The following is a 26,818-nucleotide window of genomic DNA, read 5'->3' as shown; positions in this document are numbered from 1 at the left end:
GAAGGGGTTAGACACCACCAAGGCTCCACAGAAGATGGAGGTGCTACCCTCCTCCTCTCCCCACCCCCTGGATTGCTCCCACCACACCAGCTCTGAAGATGGCCGTCCAGTGTAGAAAGGACTCTCCAGGCTGCAAGAGCAGATGGGAGGGGGTCCAAGGTCAGAGCTGGGAGTCTGGCCTATCTCATGGATACCCAGATAATGTTGAGAAGGTACAGGATTGTACCCTAATATAGTCATTAGATGTTCAGGTATCCAAATAGGTTATGGTGGCATAATTCCTTGAAGCTACTCTTTGCAAAGTTTTCACTGCTGCTGGGATGGCATGGTCATGACACTACTTTCTTCCCAGAATTGCTGTCTTGGGTTTTACAACACTATTTCATTTTTTTTTCTTTTCAAAGAGGTTCTGCCTCTTTGAATGTGCAGAGTATCATTGCTCTGACTGCAACACTGTTTCTGTTTAAAGAACCCATGAACAATGAGAGCCAGTGTGGTATAGTGGTTAAGAACGTGGGCCTGGGACTCAGGAGATCTGGGTTCTAGTCCCTACTCAGCCATGGAGTCAACTGGGTGACTTTGGGCCAGTCGCAGTTTCCCAGTCCAACCTGCCTCACAAGGTTGTTGTTGTGGGGATAAGATTGAGAGCAGCAGGAAGAGAATGATGTAAGCCACCTTAAGCTCCTTGGAAAGAAAAAGGTGGGATATAAATAAATAAGTGTGCCTTTGAGTATATGCAGAGTGCCCCTTCTGAAATGCTGCATCTTTTCCCAGTTCTTACTTTTAAAATACATCTTCTTGAAAAGAGGGAAATGACAAAAATGGTGACCGTAAACCCCCTAACAGACACACTTTAAAATTCGCTGGGTTTTATACCATATCCTGGTTCATAATCACAGTTTAACCCTTCAGCCTGCAGGCCTGATCCAGCCCCCAGCGTTTCCCTATCAGGCCTGGAGACCCACCAGGGGGTTTGTGTGTATAGGAGTTGGGCCCATTACTTCTCAGCTGTACTTTTCATCACTGGAGATAACAAAGAGATTAGCCTGCCCACAGCTACCTCTCCTAATGGTAGAGGGGATGGTGAAACTGGTGTGGAAAAAGACGGGGCCAAGGTTGAAAAGGACTGTCCAGTAACAGAAGGCAGAACCAAAGGAAATGAGAACAGTATTCATGGCTCTTTGGTGATAAGTATGACAAATGAGAGTTTGTAACAAAAATGTACAATCAGTGGTGTTTGGAAGCAGTCTGAATGTGGAAACAATGGAATAAGTTTGTGCATCTGAGCATGATAGTGATAGCACTAGCTGAAACTGAAAAAAACTGGAAGGAGTAGAAAGCATAGCAGAAAAGATTTTGCTCTGGAAATCATCCAATTCCTACTTGGCTTACAGTTAATTCATTACTAATTGATACTTCCTTTCACTTTGCAGCCTATATTATCCAGCTCTGAATAACTAATCCAAATATGCACTCATACATACTGATGCAACCTTCCTTGGTTTAGAATGTGCTCTTTTATTATGTAAACAACTGGACGAAAAATAGTCTCTTAGAGAAAATCATGCAGCAGAGGCTTAGCAGGAGGTCTACTGAGATGGAAACATTTTAAAATGTGCCATCTCTGGCTGCAAGCATTTCTATATGTGGAAAAACTGCCTGCAAGAAAGGAACAACTGGCACTCCAGGGATCCCTGCTATACTAATTCTCTAAAGGTATAATCTTATTGACCCTGCTCTTGATCAACAGAAACCTCCGAGGCTTACATGCTTCTAGTGCTGGAGAGTCCAGCGACTTGCTCCCACGTCTGACTCAAGTCATGTCAGCAACTCTACTTGGACTCAACTTGGGAGCAGCAAGCAAATGACTCAGCTAGAGATTTCTCCATTTTATGAGACTGAGTCACTCCGGGGCTTACCGTTTGGCAGGATGTCCTGGAAGGCAGGGGCAAACACAACAGAGGTGCTGGGAAAGAGGGAGTTTCAAGGAGGCAGGGGCAGGATAGGGCGGAGGGGGTTGTGACAGGGGAAGGGGAGGCTTCAGCTCTTCTTTTTGGCATGAGGGAGCTGGTGGGAGGGAGGGAGGGACAAGGGGTGGGGGCAGGTGCAGCAGGTTGCAGTGGGGGAAGGGACTGGCTCTTGAGACTTGAGAAGACACTTGAGACTTCACTCAAAAATTTCTTGCAGCGACTTGGGACTTGATTCATCACTGCATGCATCCAATGCCCTGAATGAGGCATGGCGGTAGTAGCTACAGCCACATCTCACTTCAGGATTCTTATTTCAACAGCCATTTTCAACCTTGTGGACAACCTACCAGAGGAGAAGGAAAGGGGGCTGGGCCACTGCCGCAGGAATCTGCATTAAGTCTCCTCCCCTTCCTGTCCCCAGCACACCCCTTTCTCTCCCCAGAGGAAATCTGTAACTTCAAGGCAAGCAACACAGTTCTTTCCAGGCTGACCGTGGGTTCAGCTTGCAGGATATATGTAATTCTGCAGGGTCATATAATCCTGATTGTCCCAGTCTATGTTAGGAGCCCATAGGATTATGCTCTAGCTGTAGCAATTATTATTATTATTATTTGCATATGGAAATATCATATCCAGCTTATGGTGACCCTATAAAGAATGCCATCTAGAATGCCCTGTCCTTGACAGCCCTGCTCAGCTCTTGTAAATTCAAGGTTGTTGGTTCCTTTATGGAACCAATCCATCTCACAGCTGGTCTTGCTTGTCTTCTACCTTCAACTTTCCTTAGCATGATCATCTTCTCCAATGAATCTTGCCTTCTCATGATTTGCCCAAAATATGTCTGCTTCAGTTTGGTCATTTTAATTTCCTGAAAAAATTCTGGCTTGAATTGGTCTAGGACCCATTCGTTCATCTTTCTGTGAGTCCAGAGTATGCACAAAGTTCTCCTTCAGCACTGTCTTGAATGCATCAATTTTATTCTTGTGAGCTTTCTTCACTGTCACAGTGTAGACCAGTGTAATACCTTGACATTCCTTGAGATATGAAAACTCTTCCAGTTTGATTCTGTAAATAAGTTTGTAGTCAAAGAGCAGATTTGGAATGCTTTCAGATTAGCAAGTGAAAGTATGAGTAAGGGAAGGAATAGTAATATTGCTTTGGCAACCCTTAATACAGCTGTTGCTATGTGCTCAAACGTACAATTAATTGATGAGTCACCTTTCTACAAATAGAATAAGAGGCAAAAGTGTTGCAGACAAAATGCACTTCATTGTACACCTTGTACAAAATTTCATAGCAGTGTACGCAAGAGAAATGTAGCTATGTTATTTTGCTCTAAGAGAAAAATGTTGCATATTTTTTTGAACTTACTGTGCATTCATTGAAAAAGATCTAGCAAAGCATGAACATTTAATTTAATCTCCTGCTATAAGGCACCCAGGTATGTATTTCTATTCCTATCATGTGGCATCACATGATAAACCAACACTGACTGTGAGTAGATGCAAGTCCATGAATATACAACTTCTATTATCTTATCACACCCTTGTGGCTCTCACATAAAACCTGTTTGATTTGAAGTGGTTCATGAAGATTAAGACCACACAGAGAATGCAAAACCAACAACCTTACAAGAACAGACCATGCAACCTAACTGGCAGGAAACAGAATACCTGACAGGTATAGTGAGCCAGGAGAGCCAATAAGAAGTTATCAACATGGATTAGTGTCATAGCATGTTTTCTTAACTTTCGTTTTATTGCTGTGCTCTATGGATTATGTAATTGTATTCTACTTTTTGAGAGAGGCCCTTTCAGTTAAACCATCCCAGAACAGTTCTCCTTGAAGGAAAAAGAACATGCAACCCCAGTGCTAATGCAGAAGATCAGAATGGAAACTTACTGGTATCTAACCAGTTGGATGTTAGTTTATACTGCCCAATGACTTCAAACTATTGTTAGAAGATCCACATTGTCAGAGATTCAAATCATCTTCTCCTCCCACCACCTCCTCTTTCACGGGGGTTCATCATCTTTCCTTTCACAGCCAAAGTGAGTGTTACCTGTGCAGTCCACAATTTATATCTAATCAGAGCATGCAACCATGGTTAGTGCAGATTGCGGCTTGGAGTACTTAACACCGTCAAAAATGCCAATACATGTGTATCATGAACCATAACCTATTTTGAAACTGGCTACAGGAAAGGGGATAAGTCCATGTGAAAGGAGAAGAGTGTGCAAACCCACACAGTATTCCTGTTCTGGTAGCCATGGTTAGATGAAAAGGCAGTGAGTCATTAAGTTTACAGTGAGTCATTAAGGCTTTTTTCTCATGGCATTTTGCACTGTCACTATGACTATGATACTCTGCTCACCCTATTTTATATTTTTCATTCTTATTTTGGTGGCTTTTGTCTTTAAAAAAGGCAGGCAAGGAATGAGAGAGGCCCTGTTTAAGAAGAGTTTATCTGGAACCTTTACATTTTGAAGTCTGCAAATGGACAGAAATGTGGTTTTAACTTCTGCAGGGAACTGGGGGAAGAACTACTGGATAACTTTTACAAAATGCATGAGGAATCTTTAATGCTATCTGGCTTATTGTGGCATGAGCACTATTATATTTTATGGATTTCTTTGTCCAGTGCAAAGTTCCTAGTGAGTATGAGGGGCATTTAGTGTGAGGAGAATAAAAATCTTGTCCTTTTCTGAACTGAAATCTATGCACATAGAACATCGCCACTGCAGGGTGTTTTTAGACTAATAGTACCTTTCTCTGCATACTTACATAAATTTCTCTTTTATCAACAAGTACTGCCTTCTCAGTAGAATAGCCATCATTTATCTCAACAACATTGTGGGAGGGACAGCTAGAATTTCAGCAGTGAAATGTCTTAATGAGAGAAAGCTGAGTGTCATTTCCATGTGCTAATGCAAACAAGGAATATGAGATCTTCTGTTCTTGAAAGTAATGGCTTAATTTAACAACCTCATAGGCCATGGGTCCTCAAACTACAGCCCGTGGGCTGGATCCGGCACGCCATGCCCATTTATCTGGCCTGCCTCAGAGGTTTTGGACTCGCTGGGAGAAAATGATCTCTCAGTGAGTCCAAAGGCTCTGAGCTGGTGCAGGCATTCTTTAAAACTGAGCAGAGAGAGAGCCAGCGCATGCCCAAATTGCAACAGCTCAACTGCGCGTGCGCGGCTCTCCCCCCTGCCCCCGCCCCATTGCATGCATATACAGAGCGGGACTACAGAGCGGGAAACAGAAGAGAGGTGGGCGGAAGAGAAAGAGAGACGAAGACACTAAAATAGGATTGAAGGTAAGAAAAATATAACTTTTAAAATCTATTTTTAATTATGCAAGCCTGGGCCCGCCACCGCTGCTGCCTCGCTGCGCCCACTGCTGCACTGACCCCGTTGAAAAAGTTTGAGGACCCGTCGTAGGCCTTATGATGCCAGTACTTGTGAAAGTTAAATGTTTGTGTGAGTTATCTCAGAGGTTGCCAAAACAGGTTGGAGAAAAGTAACCTGCAACTTTCCTCACCGCCAGAACGCTTCTGTGACTAAAGCAACATGCATGCGTGAGTGCACATGGGTATGCTTCAGGTGTCTGTGATGATACTGACATTTTTAAATGGTAAAACATTTTGGCTCTATTAGGAATGCTTTCCAGTGTACCAGCACAAGTGGTATCAGACACAAACCCCCAAAGATTCAGTTGCTGAAAAGGGCAATAATTGACACAGCAGAATTTTTACCATACTATTGAACATGAGCCCAAAATGGCAATCACAGATTTGGCAAGCGATCAGCAGCACCCATAGATGACCCACAAGATGGGCTGATATTTCTGGCAGTCATTAAGTGTGCTCATTTCCTCCAGAGACCTGACATTATGAATGGATTTGCTAACTGGCGCGTGAGCCCAACAACTATTTTTCATCTTCAGCTTGATTTTGTCCAACCTTTTTGGATGGTCTTTAAAAAGATCTTTGCCACCACTGTATTTTAACTTTTTCTGCAGAGAAAAAATGTTGAAAAGGTACATGAAAGACCTGACCACCACAGCATTGGGGTGAAATGAATATATCTTTGGTTTTACTAAAATTAAAATGAAAAAACTCATGAAGCCAAGTAAATGAAATCCATTCTTTCACTCTGCATTTTAAAAAATCAGCTAGACATACACAGAGCTTAGCTACTGAATGGAAGAAACATTTAATGATCAAATATTTAAAAACAACAGAGGGACTCGTGGCACCTTAAAGACAAATTTATTTTGGCTTTTGTGGACTAGAATCTGCTTAATCAAATGCAAGATTTAAATACCTGTGATTTCTGATTTTACCCCTCTGTTTCCATTTCTGTTTCTTGCTGGTTGTTGTGTGGAGTATAGTTTCTTTAAAGTGTAGACTTCACTCATTTCATACTTACCTTAGACATATAAACTGAGTGACCAAATGTAGTTTATGATTATTCATTTTATTTAAAAGCATGCATTCATATAACTAAACTTGTAGGACAAACTATGTTAGCTTTTGACCTCATAAAACAGGAATAAGTGACAGGGTACAATCCTAATCTTGTTTAGACAGAAAAATCCTACAACTCTCCACATTCTAAGGGCAATTCTTTGTGGCACAACTGTGGAACTTTTATAAAAAGTGCTTAAACATAACACAGAATTTCACCCTTATGGTAAGGGGGTTATTATGATGCAGTTACATACATAACACCCAGTGGATACAGCTGGCATTGTTTCCTATTTTCCAGCAGCATGGAATCCCGATGGGGAGAAGCAGTTCCCAAAAAAATCTGTGAAGAGGGCTTCAGTAAAACATTGCTGTCTCTTTTATGTTCATAAATGGAGTAAGCACAGGCAGGATTCTGAAAGAATTTGTTCTAAATGTATTTTGAACTTTGGAAAAAGTTCTAACTTCCCAACTATACACAACTTAGGTAGGCCTTTCCTTAGGGAGAATGGAATTATTTAAATTTATGTTATTAGTCATCTAATTATTAAGAGAAGCCAATTTAACTATGATGTTGGCCTGTGCAGAAAGGCCCATGTCTAATCTGACAGGCAAGAGGTTTTTAATCAGAGGCAATTGTTTGATTATTTTCTTGGCATTTAAGTAGCAGCCTAGTTGATGGTGACACAAGGTTAAAAATGCATTTGGCAGTCACTGATTTGTTTGTATTTCCTTTTCTAGGGCTGCTGACTGGCAGTGTCTGGATGTACCCCATAGGTGTTCCTTTAATTCCTCTTGCAAACGCCCAGATAAAACAAATAGTTTGCAAGCCTAAAAATGCTCTGAATCGAATACCATGCTAACCAACATTTGCTAGCACAAAGGGATGCTCCTCCATATGCCACCCTCCATGACACCTGAAAATCTGCTTTGGAGGGTTTCTTAGTCCTCTGGAGCTGATCTGGATGGTGCACTGGGGTGGCAATCAGTAAGGGAGAACAGCCCCTGACCTAGTTCCAATGATGGAAGCAGATACATCAGCGGAAGGACACTACTGGATCCAACCCACTACCTCCACACAAAATTATCTGGAATCTTTATTTATTTATTTATTTATTAAAACATTTCTATGCCGCCCCTTGCCAAGGCCTCGGGGCGGCTTACAACATTTACTGAGGATAAGCTGTATTTTTCTGATTTTTTTAAATGCACCAGAATCCTGGAAGATTATCAAAGATTTGGATATATTTTTACATATCCTGGGTGTGGATATGAGCTACAAACAACAATCCCTGTATAGTAACATTCCAATTCCACTCCATTTCCATTCTCAAGCAGTTATTTTCATTCACAAAGCAAAATAATCTGTTCCTAATGGTCATGGACTCTGGAGAGGGTCTACAAAAAGCAGTGAAAGCAAGCAGTAGTTTAAGCTGGTCTTCCAGAAGAAGGGGAGTTGCCTTTGGTCTCCTGCATAGCCATGCCACCACCCCTCCCTCTAGCATTTTTCATTGTCCCTGTTCCAAGTGCCTTTCCAACCATTGTTTTTCTATCCTTTCTTGTCCTTTATAACCTAAGATCTTATTCCAAATGTTCTCAAGCTTGCAAAAACCAATCAAAACACCCCCCCCCATGTGCAACTCGCACAATATATTTATGGTTCAGAATCTATCACAAGGAATTTGTACAGTTGGTGGGGCTTAGTGGTAACAACTCTGGTATTAAAATAAAACACCACTAATAAATCCTTGCCAGTTCCTAGGTTTGAAATACAACTGATGGATCAGGCAGATGGTCTCAGAGATTAAGACAGGTCTAAGACACTTCCATTTTTTAAACTATCTTGTCTCAGCTGAACATTAGTAATTTTGTAAACCACCCAGAGAGCCCTCTGGGCTATTGGGGTGGTATATAAATGCAATCAATCAATCAATCGAACAATTCTTGACCTCCATCAGCTCGTTGAAACTTGAGGCCCTCTGGAACTGTGAGGTCCAGGCCAAAAAGGCATCCTGGCCACCTACACCCCAGGATAGGCCTTGAAATTAAGTAGACTTTGAGAAGTGTATTACAAGATTTCTCATCAGTCCAGGGATGGCTGTTCCTTCAGGTGTCTTCCAGATCTTTTATGCTAGTTAGCTGCTAGAAAGCAGACCAAAGAAAAAGGAGGCCAAAAAAGAAATGGAGAGTGAGAGCAAAGCATATAGACTTGTCAGGAATTATTTGTAATTTACAGTCTTGAACACAAAGTAATTATCTTTTCATTCCTCAGCAGAGTACTGAAATTCACACAATCAGTTAAAGGTTTTGGAAGCTATTTGGCTAGGCATATAGAAAGCTCTAGCTTACAGCTGTGAAGCAGGGGAAAGAACCCAGAATATTTTTGCTCTTGTTTTCTCCTCCTGTAACCCCTTTCATTGGCCATTGTAGATTTATTACCTCATAGAACTTGCAGATGATGTTTTCATAGTCACTAATGAGGTCCCAGCAGTTTATAACAATAACAGGACATAACCTCTCCAAAGATATATTATGTGTTCCCCCCCCACACACACACACCACCACCACCATTTTTCTCCCAATTCTGGTAATTTTTTTTTTTTTAAGAAGGCTGTGAGTGCTCTGCGCTACCCTTATTCTCCCAGCTCCTCTTTTGCTCTACTATTTCATTAAGTTGCATGATATGAATAACAGTTATTCATATCTGTCAACCTGTAATGTTTTCACACATGACCAGTTAATGGCCTCTAGATCTGTATTTGCCACAAAACTCCTCCAGTTATCCCTGTTTGTTCTACATGGAAACAACAATTAAAACAGAGCACATTAATAATATTATTTATTACACAGACATCTTGTTCTGCCTCCAAATCTGAGAAAGCTTTCATATAGTTATCTGGTGGTCTCTGACTATTGGGTGGTACCAAAATATAATAAATAATAATAATAATGCATGAGGTAGTGTACTGCTTAGCTTCAACAACAAAACTGTATAAAATGTCTTCAGGCTATACTCTGCATGTTGCAGCCGAATGTTTCACAGTATCATCTATTTATTTAGCAAAGCTTATGAATCACTTACAGGCATTTCTAAGCAATGTACAGAAAAAAGCCCTGTCTTCATACAGAGATCACTTTTCTAGGTATGCCTTTTGGAAAAGGTATGATTTCAGTAGACATTGAAACCAAGAAACACCTACCAATCTGTAGCAGGAGGAGTCAAGAATGGGTGCAACAACAATAATAAAGACCCTATTCTAAGCTGTGATGGACCAGACTCCAAAATCTTGGGTGCTGCCACCAGGGTATCTCCTGAAAAGTGCATCATGTAGCGGGCAGGCAGAAGATCAGGCAATTTCTGATGAATCTGGTCTTGGCTTTTCAGACAAGTACCAAATCTTACCTGATTCCACAAAATGGATTCAGTTAAACCAGGGGTCTCAAATTCGCGGCCTGCGGGCCAATTGCTGGGACGGGCGGGGCACGGGGGAGGGGCCCTGCGGCCTTCAAAGCACCCGGTGGTGGGTGAGCGGCCCACCACCACCGCGGTGGTGGAATACTTGATGCGGTCCAGCCTCACCCAGACTCTACTTCCAGCGGCCCCCAGGTAAGTTGAGTTTGAGACCCAAGTTAGACCAAAGATCTGATCTTGCTGGGTTCTGGAACTCCAACCTGCACTGACTTGGTAGAAAATTTAAACTTGTGCCACAGTTAATTCTAGCCAATTAAAGTAAGATTTGCACGTTCTTTTCCACAGCAAGTGTTGGAATCTGACTTTTGTCAGATATCGAGTAGCTCCATTAATTTCAATTGGTCTACTCTTGCTTTGACTACAGGGTTTTCCAAATGGGGGGTTTTAAGGTGCTATTGGCTTGTGTAATTCTGTGTGTTCCTCCCCTTCTCCCATATTTTTGCACAATGGGGAAGATGCATTACTTTACTTCTGGCCTCCCAGTTCTGGCTGATGTTTTCTACCCTTTCCCCTCCCACAATCTCTCTCTCTCTCTCTCTCTCTCTCTGTGAGAGCGAGCGAGCGAGCGAGCGCTACAGGGCTGCAGCCAGCAGGCGGGCCAAGAGCGCCTCGTTCCCTCCAAATTTTCTCTGCTCCCATACATTTTTTTAGCAAACAATTTTACAATGGCTCTTTTTAAAGCCCTGGAAACCCGATGAACTCCTTTCTACCTCCCCCACTCCCCACCCCAACTTTCAGGATGGCTACAGGGCTGCCAAGATATGAGGTACGGAAAAATTAGACTTTTAGGGAGGATTTTTTGTTTGTTCCATAGGAAGTGCACGACCGGGGAGATCAAGGTTTACGGCTGCGGCTTCCCGCACACTTCCTCTTTTAAAATGCACGTGGGGGCAGCTTGTCTTTTGCTCCTAACAATGGCTACCCGCAGCCAGCCTGCCTGCCACTCAGCAGTTACCATTTTGCCCACTTCGTTGTTTTTGCTGGCTGAGTAGTATACCTCCCGGGTGCACGAAGCTGCAACACCAAACCTTCGATCTCCCAGAACTGCACGATTTTGGGGGAATGAATGATGCCTCCTCCGGTACCAACAATGTGATGGGCAGGAGCAGAAGGGAGGGCGAGGGAGTGCCTATTTCTCCTGACGTGGAAAATTCCAGGGCATTTTGTTTGTAGTTTATAGTGGAAAAAGCGTGATTAGTGCTGCTGCAAGCCCTTCATCTAGAAAGGTCCGTGGTCTGGAACAAATCCATTATGCATATAGCTAAAGAATTCCAGAAAAATAATACCGTACAAATGCAAACTCCAGTGGCTAAATATTTATGATCAATAAGTGGGAAAGAGAATATATGTATTTATTGGAAATAATGGTTTAATTTGTTCAATGCTATTCTGTTCCCCCATGCTTCCAATTCTACTTGACATTCTAGGGACTAAAATGTATGTCTTCTCTGCTGTGATTCCTGTTGGCACTGTTGTATCACGATGCTAATTTTATTTATACCTTTTGGAATCTTTAGATGATAGAGATATTCTGGAACCAGGTCATAATGTTTCCTGGCATATACTCTGCCCCTTGGATGCAGAAGTAATATTGCTGGGTTATCTGAAGAACTTGCTTAAGGAGCTCTAGAACTAATATTAAGTAAAATGTCAGCAGGAAAATGGTGTGAAGCTGCACATGATGAATGCTCCAACTATTCTGGAACCTGGTCCAAGAATACAGCCAGTAGCCTTTTCTTCTAACTTAGCACAGCCTTGAAGAGATTCTGAAGGAAACTAATAAATTTATTCAAAATTGGATATTGAAGTGATCAATCTAATGATGTTCATCCATATGCAACAAAATATTAGATTACCACTGTTTCAGTCTTTATGTAAAAGCCATGCTTAGATCGCCAGACTGGGACTCAGGAAATCTAGGCTCTAGGTCTACTCATCCGCAGGCTCGATGAGTGATTTTGAACCAGTCACAGATTCTGGGCCTAACTGACCTCACAGGTTTGTTGTTGTGTGGATAAAATGGAGAAGAGGATAACTTTGTAAGCCAAACTGAGTTCCTTATAAGAAGAAAGGCCCAGTATAAATAAAGTATAAATGTAATATAATCATAGTGTGCATATAATAAATGAAACCAAGGAGGGAAGCAATTAAGATACCTTGGGTTCCACGACTTTTTTCCTTTTGCATTGTGTTGTTTCTATATTGCCATTCCATCTAATCCACATTGCTTTAGTTCTTTGCGTAGATTGACAAAAGGGCAATTCACTGGACCCAACCAGCATGCTAAGAATGTGTGTGGAAAGGATCATGGGAGTAACATCTGGCATGTGGTAAAGCAGACATATAATTGCTTCAGTATGCCCTCAGCCCTCAGTTCAACTTACATTTACCAAGTTTTGACAGTTTCAGGGTGGCAACAAAGCTCAATTCAGTTGTGAGCCAGGCATGTGCAGAAGCAATTACATTACTGTTTCAGTGTACCACACTGCATGGATCTAGTCACACAACATACCTCTTAGCTCATGGAATTGGACCTTAAACATGTAGCTGAAACAACTGAAGTGGATGAGGAATCAGGTGTGAACTATGTTCCCTACCATTTTCAAATTTACGTTTATGTCTGTTTCATAGAAGTGCACCATGCTAGTATTTAATGGCATGCTATTTCAGTGTGTTATATTTTAAACATATATAACCTTGTACAAATCTTAATTTTTGCATTTCGGTCACATTTGGAGGGAGGCTGCTTCTGTTAAATGAGTGTTGTTGTATTTCTATTAAATTGAAGTGTTGCAGACTTCCTTTCTCTGTCAGGTTTGCACAACACGTTCCATTCTTTCCCATCTTTTTGGAATGGAAGGCAAAGCAGAAATGTAATCTCCCCCACCCGTGGAGGTTTTTTTTTTTTTGGCTTGCTTGCTTTTGGTTTGTAGGTTAACTTCTATCAGTATATTTTCATTGCTGACTAATTTTGTGACGATTTTCCTCTGATAAACACAGATTTTCCATCCTTTCTTCCCATGACAAAAAGATTTACGCTGGATGTAAGAAAATGTGTGATATAGCTGTTGTGAGAAAAAGCAGAACTTCCCATTCATTCCATACACTTACAATAGACAGTAGATTTCAGTGTGTTTTATCGTGCATTCTTTGAGCACTCTCTCTCTCTCTTTCTCTCTTGGGTCTTTCTCTCTCTCATTGGCCAAGGATTCAGTAATAAAACAACAGATATGACATTTCCAGAGAAGTTATTCTCACCTTACATGCAGATCTTTACAAGCATGCTAATATTTTTATTTCATAACTGGAAGCAATGCATGCTTTTAGCAATATCTACCCTGCTTCTTTCTCTTTTATAGTAGTGGCATATATGCCTGTGATCTGAGGCAGTCTATGAGTGGGTTCTTCAGTTCTGTACAATTCTTGCTCCCATATTCAACTGCCATCTGTGTGTTATCAGTTCAGGCCCAAATCCTTTATGGGGAGAAGCAAAGGCATTGCTGACTTTCATTTCCCCAGTAACTGAAAGGGGGAAAAGTTATGTGACACCACTGCGTCATTGATTCCATTCTGCATAAAAATGAAGTGGAGGGGGATGCAGGAAATGCTAATGCAGTGATGTCATGTCCTGCTTATTTTTCATCTGCATGATGCCACAGCAAACTGGGTCAGCTGTGCCTGCACGTTTCTTTGTAGACTTAAGTTTGGGCTTCATATTATCTGGAATTGAGGAAGGAGGCTCTGAAATTAATTTTTTAAAAAAATCACTGACCAAACAAAGTTAAAGTAGGGTGGCCTCTTATCCATTGTTTAAAAAAAGAATATGCACCACTGGAAGGAGGTGGAAAAGGAACAACAACAACAGGCCTATTTTCATGTATGCTGCATGATTCTTAGGGTGAGATGAAAATGCAACTATATGAAATAAAATAGTTTAAATAGTATTTTAAAGCTGAAAATTAAGAGACAGTGTGGAACAGCAGACAACTCACATTGCAATCCTAACTGGAAGATTATGATATATCTTACATTGAAATGTAATGCATCTCATTAGATTAAGGCAGACTGTGACCTGGTGACCTCCATAGTGCCTGCTTGGACCATTGTGCAGGTACCAGTGGTTAATGGGGAACTTGAAGCTTCTCCCATCTAATGGTTCTGTATCTTTAAATTGAATTTGGACTAGACAACCTTTCAAAGAGAGGCTACCTTCAAATACAGGCCTGTTCACCTTCAAAGAAAGGACTGCCCTTTGCAGGTAGGACATCTGGCTATCCTATGTAGAAATATTTAGAAAAAGTGGGAAAATGCTTTCCAATAAAGTAATTAGGACTGCTGAGAGCCCACATTGATCAGTCTTGTTCTATCTTGATTTGCAAGCAAGACAATATGGGTGAAAATATGAAAGTAGCATACATATTGCCAATTTAATGTTGATACCAGCATTTCCCAAGCTAGGAGCCTCTGTAGGTATCAGGCTACCACTCTTATCATTCCTGATCAGCTGGGTAGGGATGTTGGCTATTGTAGCACAACACACCTAGAGGGAAGACTGATCTACATGTACAAAACACCTCAGCAGCAAATAAACAGTTTTCCAGGTGTAATGGATGACACTTAGGAAATAGAATACCTGAAAGAAGAGGAATGATCTGTCAATGAAAGAAAGGTCCCAAGATGTCTCATTTATCTCATGGTATCAGCAATTGTGTTGTGCTAAACTATCTCTACACTGTCATTTTACCATCATGTTACCTCATGTTCCCAACCCAAGAAGTGACCATTAGTCTTTGCAATTGGGGTGGGGTGGGGGGGTGGTCTGACATTTGTACAGAAATTTAGCACATTTTTGTGCACATTGGAACTGGAGCAACATGATTTAAGTGGCAATAGTTGGAGTAGATAAAAAGTAAAATATAGGGAATTATAATATTCAGGTGATTAATTCATCAATCAGCCTTCTTATTAGATACCTAAGATGTCTAAAACAAAGTCTAGGATGCAGCTCAGTTTGGTAAAATTCATGCGTAAGTGAGTATGCTTCTGGTACTCAATACTGTTATAGGCAGGGATTCATTGTGAGAAAGGAGGAAATAAAGAATTATTACAAGAGATGGAAGCTGAATGGCATCTCAAGGAGCTGGATGTAATGGAAATTCCATGGAGTCTGATATTAAGGTTCACTCTACGCATTGTATTTATTTATTGCAATTATATCCTGCTCTTCCCTGAAAAAGCAAAGATCCCCCTGCGTCTCATTTCAAGCAGGACCCCCTTCCAGCCAGCTTACTCAGCCAGGCAATCTTAGGATCAGCAATACAGCTGCTAGACCCATTGATGGCTTTGCTGACCATCTGTGACTGAATCTCATCCCTTTGGTTGATTAATGTGTATGTGTGTCTGTCCCTGTGCGTGAGAGAGTGCATCCTTGTATCTGTCAAAAAAGCTCCAGATCAGGCCATGAACATTCGCACCTTGATACATATATTATTGTCTAAGTCAGCAAGGGGAAACTTGAGGCTTGCCAGATGTTTTCATCAGCTTCCAGCATCCTTGACTTAGCATAGTTGGGTGGCGATACTGAGAGTTGTGGTCCAATACATCTGGAGCACACCTAAGTGGGGAAGGCTGATCCAAAGTAGCACAAGACGTTTCAGGGGTCACTCTTGCCACGAGAGGTGAATGCCACTAATCTTCTAGAAACAGTAGAGTTGAAGTCTCACAAGGCTTCATTTTAATATGCTGTTGCGGTTGTGAGTTTCAAAATCAACACAAAACCAAAAATAAAAAACCCAAAGAAATAAAATACTGCATTTTTCCTACATGAAATGTGAATAACTTTATGACAATGAATTCATGCATAAGTAATACATGTCTAGACAGAAAAAAGTACTACAACTCCCAGTACTTCCCAGCTAGCCACGCTGGGTATTGTATGACTTTTTTCTGCTCAAACATGCACAGGGTTGCATGTTTAGTGAATTTATATCTCACCTATCTTCTAGCCCACCTTCCAACTTTCTGTCATGAGATGGTACACATACGCTTTGAAACAAGCACTAAGAACAGCCAGCCCTGCTTGCTTAGTTTCAAGAAGTTGTACATCATGTGCATTTAGACCATACAGCTCGCTATGCACGCTAATTTACTTGAAACAGTGGTTAATACTGTTAGCAAAATATTTAGGAAGCAATTGTACAATTCTTGAAATTAGAGGATATTTTGGAGTACCCCCCACCAGGCTTGTCGACATTGCTATGACTTCAGAAGAGGAAATCCAAATGGGGGTTACCTTCCACCCTTCACAGCTGCCGTGAAAGCATTGTGCTGACTTCTGCATCCAATGTCAGAGCTCCAACCTCAGGTGAGAATGCAAATGAGGGAACAAGGCTGAGGATGTTCACCATCCGGAAACCTCCCACCTCTGATTCCCATCTTCACCTCCACAACTTCACTAGATGTGCTCAAGAGAGGTTCCCTCTTCCACTTCTTCTGCTCTGCCAAGGGTCTGCCAACATAGCATTGGACATACTTGATGCTCTGACATTGGTGCCCTTCAAAAAGTTATGGCTGACCAATGTTAGTGCAAGTTGAATCCTGGGTGTTATTCAAAGGTTAATATACCTACAAATCAGCATTGTATAACATTGCTGAAAGTTGTACTTTGATATGAATAAACCACACCTAAACTCAGTGGGATATTGTTAGAAGAATGTTCTAAATAATAGCTTGGTTGCCCAATGTATATTTAACGGATTAGCAAAGTTACCAAACAATATCTTATTTCTGGCTGTTTCTGATGAAACACTATTCTTTCAAAAGCATACTTGATGTTTTAGTTTCACGACCGCTCCTGTGGAATAATGAATACATACTATAAGCGTCACACTATGTCCCATACTAGTCTACTTCAAAGTATCCGGATGGAGCGTCATGTCCACTTTATCTAGCTAGAGGTATGTTCAGTTCAAGGTTAATGCCTCAGTCAGATCAGTTCTGACAAGTGTAGAACTGGACACAATTGGAATTCAATCATTAATATGTCAAGAGTATCCTAGAGAAAATCACCTGCCTTTAGGGGATTAAAACTCATCTCATGATGATATCATTTACCTTGCCTTTCTTTCTTGTTTCTGCTGGCAAAAGACTCTGGCATCCATGTAGAGGTTACACCCCTCGCTTCATTATGCTGCACCTTTTGTTATTGTGAATTTGACCTCCTTGCATCTGGGTGATGACTAGCACTTCTCCTTCTGCCTGGAAGGGTGGAGTGAAATACTCATTTCCTTTGCCTCCTCCCTCTCCTTCTTAGATAGTCCTAAAGTGTGGTCACCCTGCTGGGAAGAATGGGGAAGGGTGTTTTAAGAACTGAAGATATTTTGGCATGATTCAGGTGGCAGAAACGAGCAAAAGATGAAAATGGCAAAACAGTCACAAGGGAAATGTGTCTGCTGCAAGTCCCAAAATCAGTTGCACACAGTGGTGCTTTGTATTCAGGTACAGAAGTTTCGGACAGTGCAAATTATAGTTTTTAAGGAATGTGGGGCAGAGATTTTGGTGGGGAAAGCTTGAATAAGAAAGATATTTGAATCGTTATTCTTAGCATTTGTACAGCATTTTCCAAAGTGTTAAAGGATCTTACCTGTATTATCTTGTAATCCTTGTAATAGTTCTCCCAGTTAGGGTGTGTGTGTATAAACATGAATGATTACCTGAAATAAAGGTGTGGAATGTGTGGGCCTCCAGATGCTACTTGACTGTAGCTCCTATCAGTCCTAACTAGCAGAGCCAAAGATAGTGGGGTTAGGAGCTGCAGTCCAGCAGCATCTAGCGGGCTTCATGTTCCCCATCCTTGATCTAGTTAGCTCATGGCTAGGGCAAGAAATGCTGCATTTGTAGCAGATAAGAGTGAAAGCTGTGAATTAGAAACTCACTTGCTGGCCTTAGAGAAACCACAGCCTTTCAGCTTCTGATCTAAACATACAATATCATCACCGTCACCATCATCATCTTGACTTACCCTACAGAACTATTCTATTACCACATGACCCGTGGACATCCCAGCTTCTGTTTTATTCTCCTAAGCATGCTGTGCAGATGCATGGACTTACCAATGGCCCCTGGAAGGTTTTTGTTGCAAGCAGATGCCAACTTTAGCAGTCAAGAAATTGTTTTTTATATATGTTTTGATAGAAATCAGTCCACCACTTGTATCCTATCTCTGCTGAGCAGGAATCTGTGCTGCAGTGTCTAATTCTTATTCTGTGGGCTCCTTCCAGTGTGATTTCCTTTAGTATCCATCAAAAGGATGCCACAGCTGCCATGGCTCAAGCCCCATCTCCTACATCATTATTTGGTCATGTGTTCCATTACTTCATGTAAGAATGACTAAGATGTATGCTGTGGGCAGACTTATATTAGCATAGTGAGGAAACTAGAGATTTCAGCTCTTGTAAAAATGTAGCTCCTCCTTGCAGAATGGTGTAGGTTCTAAGTGATGTTGGGGCTCAAGAACCCTCGCAAGTAATACCAGACCTCTGCTGAGAAAGCTGTCTGGGGGCATTGAGGGTCGCTTCAGGCTTGATGGCAGGTTTTCCAAATTTGTGCCTTCCAGAAGTTTTAGACCTCAACTTCCATCTGCCTCAGCCAGCATAGTCAATGGTCAGGCATGCTGGGAGCAGCAGGCCATAACAGCCAAGGGACATCAGGTTGGGGAAGGCTGGAAGCCTCTCTTTGGAAAAAATGTGTGTTGGGTGAGGGGCAGTGATGTGGCTTTATTAGGCCAACAGCCAGTCAAGAAAGATGTTAAATGGAGCAACGGCTTTTCATAAGATGTTTCAGGAAAATGTTTCAGCAGGTGGAATGCGTAGTGTTTACACAGTGCATATTTCAATATGCTAAGCAAATATAGAGATTCAGCCTCTAAGCTGTTATTCAATTTCTCTTTTTCTTCTGCTTCCATCTCTGCTTTAAAAATGACTTTGAGTCCCATATGAAGCTGCTCTCCACAGGACTGATGGCAGTAGGGCAGTGGTGCAGTGTGCCACCAGCTGAGAAAACAAATTTGAGCAAGAGAGAGTGTGCTCATGTTAACAAGCCTGAGGCAGAGAAGCCTGCCTGCCGCCTCATCTCGCCTCCTGTTCACAGGCCCATGGAAGAGGCTGGTGCAGTGGCACAAAAGAAGCCATTCGATGAGGAATGAAGGGATCTTGCATGGAGAAGGGCAGAAGACTTGGGTGACTTTCCACTTTTGACTTAGTAGCAAAGATTGAAGACCAGCAGCATAATAAAAAGGAACAGAACTGATACCGTAAAGGGTGAAAGGAACCAAGCTGGTAACTCTGTGTCTGCCTGCAATCTTTGTAACTACTAATGCCCCATCTGGAATGGAAGCGCAGAGATAAATACAGCCACTTCTGTAAGTGCAGTTGAAAAGATTAAATGAAGCAAATTTAATGCCAGAGAAACATGGCAGCAGAACTTAACTAACTGGACCTGTGAAGTAGCTTTTCCCCTTTCTCTCTCTCTGCTATTCCCAAATGCTCCCAAGGCTTTTCACCTATTATTAGTCCATAAAATTCAAAACAGAGAAAGAATTTTCATGAACAATGGGCTTTTTAAAAAAAATTAAAGAGCAGCCTCATTGCTGTCGAGGATTTTCCAGTTTTGGAAGTTAGCGGATGAAACTAAAGAACATGTACCTGCCTGTGTCACATGGAAAGTAACATCATACTTCACGCTACAATCTAAATTGGATAACGTGTTGAACTTTCAATCACCTTGAGAGAAAATTTTCAGATTATGCCAGTAACTATCCAATTTAATTTTACATCACAGATGTGGCATGTAACTTTTTCCCGTTTTGCTTTTTCTTTACTTAAAGTAAATCCATGCCTCCCAATCTGGATTGTGGCCACCACTCATGGGGAAAATAAGTTTAATCCTTTCCTTCCCAGCCCCAGCACCCTACCCAGAATTAACCCCTCTGCATAGCAGTAATAGAAAGCAAAAAACAGGAGCAAAACAAAGCAAGATCATTTCTTGAGACACACAGAGGTTTATTTCATCTCAGGAGACTTCTAGGAGTCCTAATTCTTCTTGGGACTGGACCACTTCAGCAGTGGTCCAGAAGTCCAAGGCTCTGCTCAGTAGAAGGAACAGCAGTTCCACAGCCGGATATAACAGGGATGCTTTGCCACATTTTGAAGTAAGCAAAGTAACTTTTTAAAGTGCTTCCTGGGATTTCCCATGTCCCAGCATGGGGATTATTAGTTATTAGTAAGACTTTTTTCTATGTAAATATCCATAGGATTGTGCCCTAGATTCATTAAGCCCAGAGTTTAAATTTACTGGTCACCCTAAGTCAGAGAAGACTTTGCTCTTCAGTCTTCCTGTCAGCAAGGGAAATAAAGTGTATGAGTGTTGTGAAACAAGGCAAGAAAATGCTCTGCAGCTTAAACTATACTGTTCTTTACTTAGTTTTATGAAGTTAAAACACTAAGGGTGTGAGGGTAGATTCTGATGAAGCAGGTACTGTTTTAGGAAATCTGATGTTATACAATACATTTGTTAAATGAAGAAGAGATGCAGGACTTTGCTTTCATCACAAAGACGTAACAACCAAAATTGCTCCTCTGGAATTAGTATGAATTGTTGCAGATACGTGGTGTTCCTAAATGAAAGACGCTGTAGTAAGGTTATGGATATAGGAGAAATCTACAACAGAATCAAATAAGTTTGGATTTCTGTGAATCTGAGCTATAAATTCTACAGCAAACTGGTTTTCCTGAGTCACAGATTCCATGGACTTGAAGAGAGGTTTTGGGGTTTTTTTTGCTTCCTATGATTTTATACAACTTTAATTGTAGGAAAATATGAAAAAATGCAACTGACTGAGGATGCACATTTCCCTCATAAATGAACATGTTAAAATCTGCATTTTGAGGCAAGGGGTTGTGTATTTTTGTGATAAGGATTTTGAGGGATTTGCTCATTTTTGAATGTGGCAATTTGCACAAACGCTTAGAAACACATTTGCTCAAAATCTAGTTCTGTCATTGAAAGGCACCTGAAAATCTACAAAATGCAAAGAAAAGAAATTTTACAAAGCCTGTCCATTGCTAAGTAAGATATTTATGAGCTTACAGTAGTGATTCAGATTAGTTATGCTTAAGAACTAATAACATCTGAGGCTCGAAGAGTCCTAGGTCAGGTCTGGAGAGAACTGAATTTGGAACCCAGGGCAGTGGAGTTCCACCTGCCACCTCAGGTTTCTACATCTCATTTTGCTGTATGTGTAGACAGGGTCATGGCCTCTTTTTCTGAAAGGTCTGAGAAAGGTTATTCTCATGCTGAGAGCTTGGTAACTTGCTGTTCATCTCAGAGAGGTCTAGAATAATTTCTCCATTGGCTTTTTGCATGGAACATTTGGACACGAAAACCTCCTAGGCAGATGATTCTGGCTTGTGTGACACAAAAACCAAAGACAGCCATGTTGGCCTGGTTCAAAATGCAAAAATCTATTTTTGTGTAAAACCTTTACTAGGCTTCCCAAGAGATCATTAAAAAAAATGAAAGCATTTAAGACCTCCAGATCTCCTTATCAGACAAGATATTACAAAAAGCATCTGGGGGAGGGGGGACTGGATGGGAGGGAAGAAATCCCCTCCCTTGACTTGATATCAAAGTCATGATCACAATCTTGGGATGGAATGGGAAAGGAAGCCTCTGTAGACATTCAAATAATGCTCTAATAGGTGATGTGATCGTTTCAGCTTTCATCTGCAGCTGCTCTCGGGCTTCTGGGAGGAGGAAAGATTTTTGATCCTCCATTTTCAAAAAAATATAAAATCCAGCTGTTTATTCAGAAATGTATCCACCTCGGGCACAGCACACAGGTTCTTTGGCAGTGCAAACAGAGAGAAAAAAGCAGTCTTTATGTTAACAAAACTGGCTGTGCAGCATTATGTAAGTAGCTGATAGAAGGAGGACCAGTGTTATAACATGAAGTTGGGCTAAATTGATTTCTATTTCAGTTGAGAAAGATGGAAGATGTGGACTCTAGTTCATGAAATCTTAGGTTATAATACATTTTAGTCACAATATTTTTGGCTTAGATTCTAAAATTAGAAGGTATTGGACAAGATTCTTTCAAAGTGTAATCCTATGTATGTTTAGACATAAAAGTATCCTATAATTCAGAGCATGGCTGCCTGGCATATGGTCTGAGTTGTAGAACCTTTCTCTGCCCACCACTGCCTAGGAATGCACCTTTTGGTTTCTGGTCTATCCTGCAGCACTGAAGCACGGTTTTTCTTACCTGATGATCTCCAGAGATGAATCGTTCAGATTATTATGTGCAAAAATCAGAGGATAGTTACAAAATACAAACACAGCTGAATCATGCCATATACTACCAGAAAAGGCAAACAAAGGATGGCTCAGCAAACTGATTTGGGAAATAATTTCTAAATATCAATATTTGAGGACCTGAACAGCAAACTCCATTGACAATAATATGGAATCGAATATTTAGTACATTATTTTCAATATTCATGTCCAGAATGTGCCTTTCCTACAAGGCTTAATAATCTGCCTAAAATCTTTCCTCATCTTTCACTAGAGTGATAAGGGAGCTGGAATTCATACAGCTGGTACAACTGCATCGCTAGCTGAACAGAAGCTTTTACATCTTGAACTAATCACTGATTTTTATAACAGAAATTCATGTTTTTATGCTTTACGAGAGCAGGGAGCATAATACATTGAAGATAACAGAACTGCCTTGCTCAGATTTCTTGCTTGATACTCTGCATGCCAAAAGCAACAGCACCCTCTCATGTCCATTCGAAGTAAAAGACCTCTTAGGATAATTTTCCAGGACAGGAGGACATAGCTGTGCTGCTGAAATCAGACTAATTACAAGTCAATTACCAGCAATTTAAGAAGTTGTATAAGAACTCACATTACTTATTTTGCAATAAGTGATCATAATGTTGGCTATTTGCCTGAGAAATCATGATATAGCAAGTAAAGCTACATCATTTGGTGCGGGAGGGTAACTGAAGCTGGAACTTCTGTTAATCAACTACAAAAGATGTTGCTATACTCCCAAAAATAAAAATTGATTTTTTCTTAAGGATCTTAGAAAAAGGAGGAATTCGTTTGACATGGTGGGAGCGGGGCTAAAATGTGTTGCAAGAAAATGTCATTTTCCCTCCACGTGGCAAGAGTGAGTTGAAAGGAAGGAAACTTAACTGATTTTTCTCACTAGGATTTTCACACATCTCTCCCCTCTTCGTATTTCCATTCTTTTTCATTTTACCCTAAAGAGAAAAATCTGCTAGCTGGGACTCACCTTTCTCCTGAAGCAAAATTGGAATCATGTTTCATTTCTTGTACCCCAAAATGTTGGATTTCAGAGTAGGTACGAGTATTGTTGCCCTCAGAGGCATCCATTGGCTGTGCTTCTTCCCGATGACCTAGGGTGCAGCCAACAAGAGGCTAGGCTGTAACAGATGTGTTACTCTACCCTTTAAGATGCCACAGGCCCCTGTCCAAACCTAAGCTCCAGTCATTCAGGTCAGTCAAAGCCTGATGAAGCAGAAGTCATCCTGGTCCAAAGCAAGCTTCTCCCTGGAGAACAGCACTCCCTCTGCTGTGTGAATGCCTAGATATGGTCATGTCAGCCTTGCTTTTTCAACCCTTCAGAGGGTCAGCATTCATTTCCCGCTGAGTCCCAGAATAGCCACACCACTGTCACCCAGTCACAATAACCCAAGTTCTGCATTTTGTGCACAGGCCTGGGTCCCCTCTATGGCACTAGAGTCAATTCTCTCCTCTATCTGTATCTTTTTTGTGTATCTCTCCCACAGTCCAGGTCTAAGGTAATGGCTCTTTGATTGTTTTGATAAGCCAAAGTCACAGCTTTCTCCTTCTCACCCTTTTAATAAAAAGCTTTCTTTTTCTGTACAAGCAAAATTATGGGCAAAATGTCCACCTTGATCCAGAAGTGTTTGTGTCACCAAAGGCCAGAAAAACATTGCTTTGGAAGGCAGGTTTGCTCAGGATAGAAATTCTGCTGTGTTCAGATTCACTCCCAGGACATAAAGCATAATGCAATCGCATGTTTTGGCTCTTGCCCCTAAGTTGGTGACTTTCCCCACTAATTATTCTTATAAATTCTTGTCTTAAAAAAGCTCACCCCTACCTTTCCGCAGGTTTGACCAGGGATTATGGGACCATGACATTAAGGACAGTGGGGCCGTGGCACTCTAAGGAAACTGGATTGTTTTATTTGGACATTCCAGAGTATGGCTGCCATGACCCCCAACTCAGTACTATTTCATTCGGAGTTGGCATGCAGAGAATTATGCTGCATGTGACAATCCTGCAGAATAAAAAAGTTTCAGAAATGCTGTATCAATCTTTTAGGGGCCTGGAATCATGAAAGACCCCATGTGAGCTGTTCTGTGCCTGAATTTTCTATCTAGAGCTGGGATAGGTCCAGAGACCATTTCCTTCGCCCTCAGAAGCCACCCCCACCCCCATGCCTGCACTTCCCCAACGAGCTGAGCAGAGTTGTCACAGATATTTTGGAGGCATTCATTCATAGGGTCACCATAAGTCAGAGACAACATGATGGCATGTAACTATTACAAAAATTGACAACTTTCCTTCCCTGCCATACTGCCAAATTTGGCAGCATGGGAAAAATGTTAAGAAGAATTACAGAGCCCCTACAGGGGCCAAATTTAACTTGTTTTTTAGAGTACTGTAGCACTGCTTAGAATGCTGTGTGTTGCTCGCCCATGTTCTAGAAAAACTGGGAACTATGATACCACTTTGATGCCTACTTCTTTGGAATTTGTATTTTAAATCCATCTTGGTCACCTTTTCCCCCTGCTTGGATTTTTGTCAGCTCAGCCTCAGTTTTATGCTCACACCAATGTTAAATTTGCCTACTGTTATATAAAATGGCATAAGCAAATGCCCAGTGGTTGCCTCTGCTCCTTTTACAGAATACAATTCTCCATGTCATTAGCACAAATTCTTCTGTATTTGCGGATCATTTCTTTCAACATGGCCACATTCCATGGCACCCTTTCCAGTGTACTTTGGGGATTTTCCTGAAAGATATTCCAAATAACTGATACGAGGAAAATGGAAATTGTTAACTGCTTAGTTACACACTCTTGCCATTTAATATACTGAAAGAGGAAGAACTGTTAATTGCATGATGTGGTTGTTGCAATGATGGACTGGTTGCAAGACAAAAAGTATTTACTAGACACAGAGCCAGAGCCTGTAGTTACCTAATTCTGAGCAATAAATCTGAAATAATTGGGAGATTCCCTTTTTTGGTGCAAATAAAAATAAAATTCAGCCATTACTCTATTGCTGTGTGTTTTCCAAACTTCATTTTTTAAATCAGTCCTATGGCCATAAGTCTTTGTGAGTGATCTATGATTTTTCCTTTCATGTAGTTCTTTTGTGATGTTGTTGTTATTGCATTATATTTATTCCCGCTTTTCTTTTTCTTTCAAGGAACTCAAGCAGCTTACAAGTTTCTCCTCCTCTCCATTATATTCTCATAACAACCTGTGAGGTAGGTTGGACTGCGAGTAAGTGGCCCAAAGTTGCCCAGTGAGTTTCATGGCTGAGTTGGGACCTGAACCCAGACCTTCTGGTTCCCCAGTCCAACACTCAGACCACCACTCTGCACTAACTCCTGGTAGTTAGCGGCTTGTGCTATTGTTAGATTTAATATGTGTTCCCTTTACCTCCCATGATCTGCTCTGAGCACAATGCGTTAATGGGAAGTATGGTATATGAACTGCTGTGAGGAATGCTGTTTTTCAGAAATCTTTCAGAATGTACTGCGATTATCCATATTGGTCCCCAGAAGCACCCTCAGGCTCTTGTGTAAGCATCATAGGATCAATGGGATAGTGGCCATTAACATCCTCGGTGAATGGTGCAGCACCTTTCCTCTGCATGCTTATCCAATTGTGTCTCCCTCCTAATCTTGAAAGGCTGAGTGCAAGCCAGCAATATCCTTTCAAAGTGCCAAATAGGATCAAATTTATCCTCTCTCCCTGCAGCAATGCACCTGTGCCTTTTGCTGACTTTTGGGGAGGTAGCATATTGCTCATTCCCAGGCTTCAGTGTTCATCTCCAGAATGCTAAAGCAGAAACAAAAATGTTCCCTACTTTTTAATGCAGTCTAGGCAGCTAGGTAAGCTTGTCCATTTTAGCATTGCACTGTGGTATGTTCTAGAAACAATGCATGCTGAAGTGATACAGACTGCAGTCCTACGCACACTTAACCATCGAAGACAGTGGGGTTTCCCTCCAAGCAAACAAGTGTGGGTTATCACTGCTAATCTAAGTGGCTCCCACTGGGTGCCATGGGACAAAATAATGTTACATGCTAGTTTTGCAGGCACAAGCAAATGTCGTCTGCAGGGTGCCCCTGTGAAAAACACAAATTCTTGCTCATCGCTATAACAGACATATCACAAATTGGCTTTTAACATTTATATAAAAGAAAAACAACTCAAAGAGGAAGGCTGGGAGCAACATCCTGCAGCTGCACCCTTCTTCAAAGTGCTTTTTTCCCAGTCCCACCGAAGAGGGACCTTGCATTTGCTGCTCTTTCTGGGAGTTTGGGCAGCCCAACCGTCTTTGCTTTCCCCATGCTTTCTTTACCAGGTCACTTTGCAAAGCACCAGCATTAAGCATTCACATTCTTGGAGGGGGAGGACAGCCAACGCTGCGAGCTTTGAAACTCTCCAAGGGCTTGTCTGGAATGCTGCATTTCAGCAGGGTTACAAATTGTCTCTTTCTCAAAATATAGTCCAACCTTTTCTATGTCTATAAAAGGATGGTTCCCCCAGTCTGTGC

This window comes from Varanus komodoensis, unplaced genomic scaffold (assembly GCF_004798865.1).
Source record: "Varanus komodoensis strain SLA01 unplaced genomic scaffold, ASM479886v1 scaffold14_3, whole genome shotgun sequence".
NCBI classification, from domain to species: Eukaryota; Metazoa; Chordata; class Lepidosauria; order Squamata; family Varanidae; genus Varanus; species Varanus komodoensis.
The sequence above is the reverse complement of the archived record's forward strand: the minus strand, read 5'-3'. Positions refer to the sequence as shown.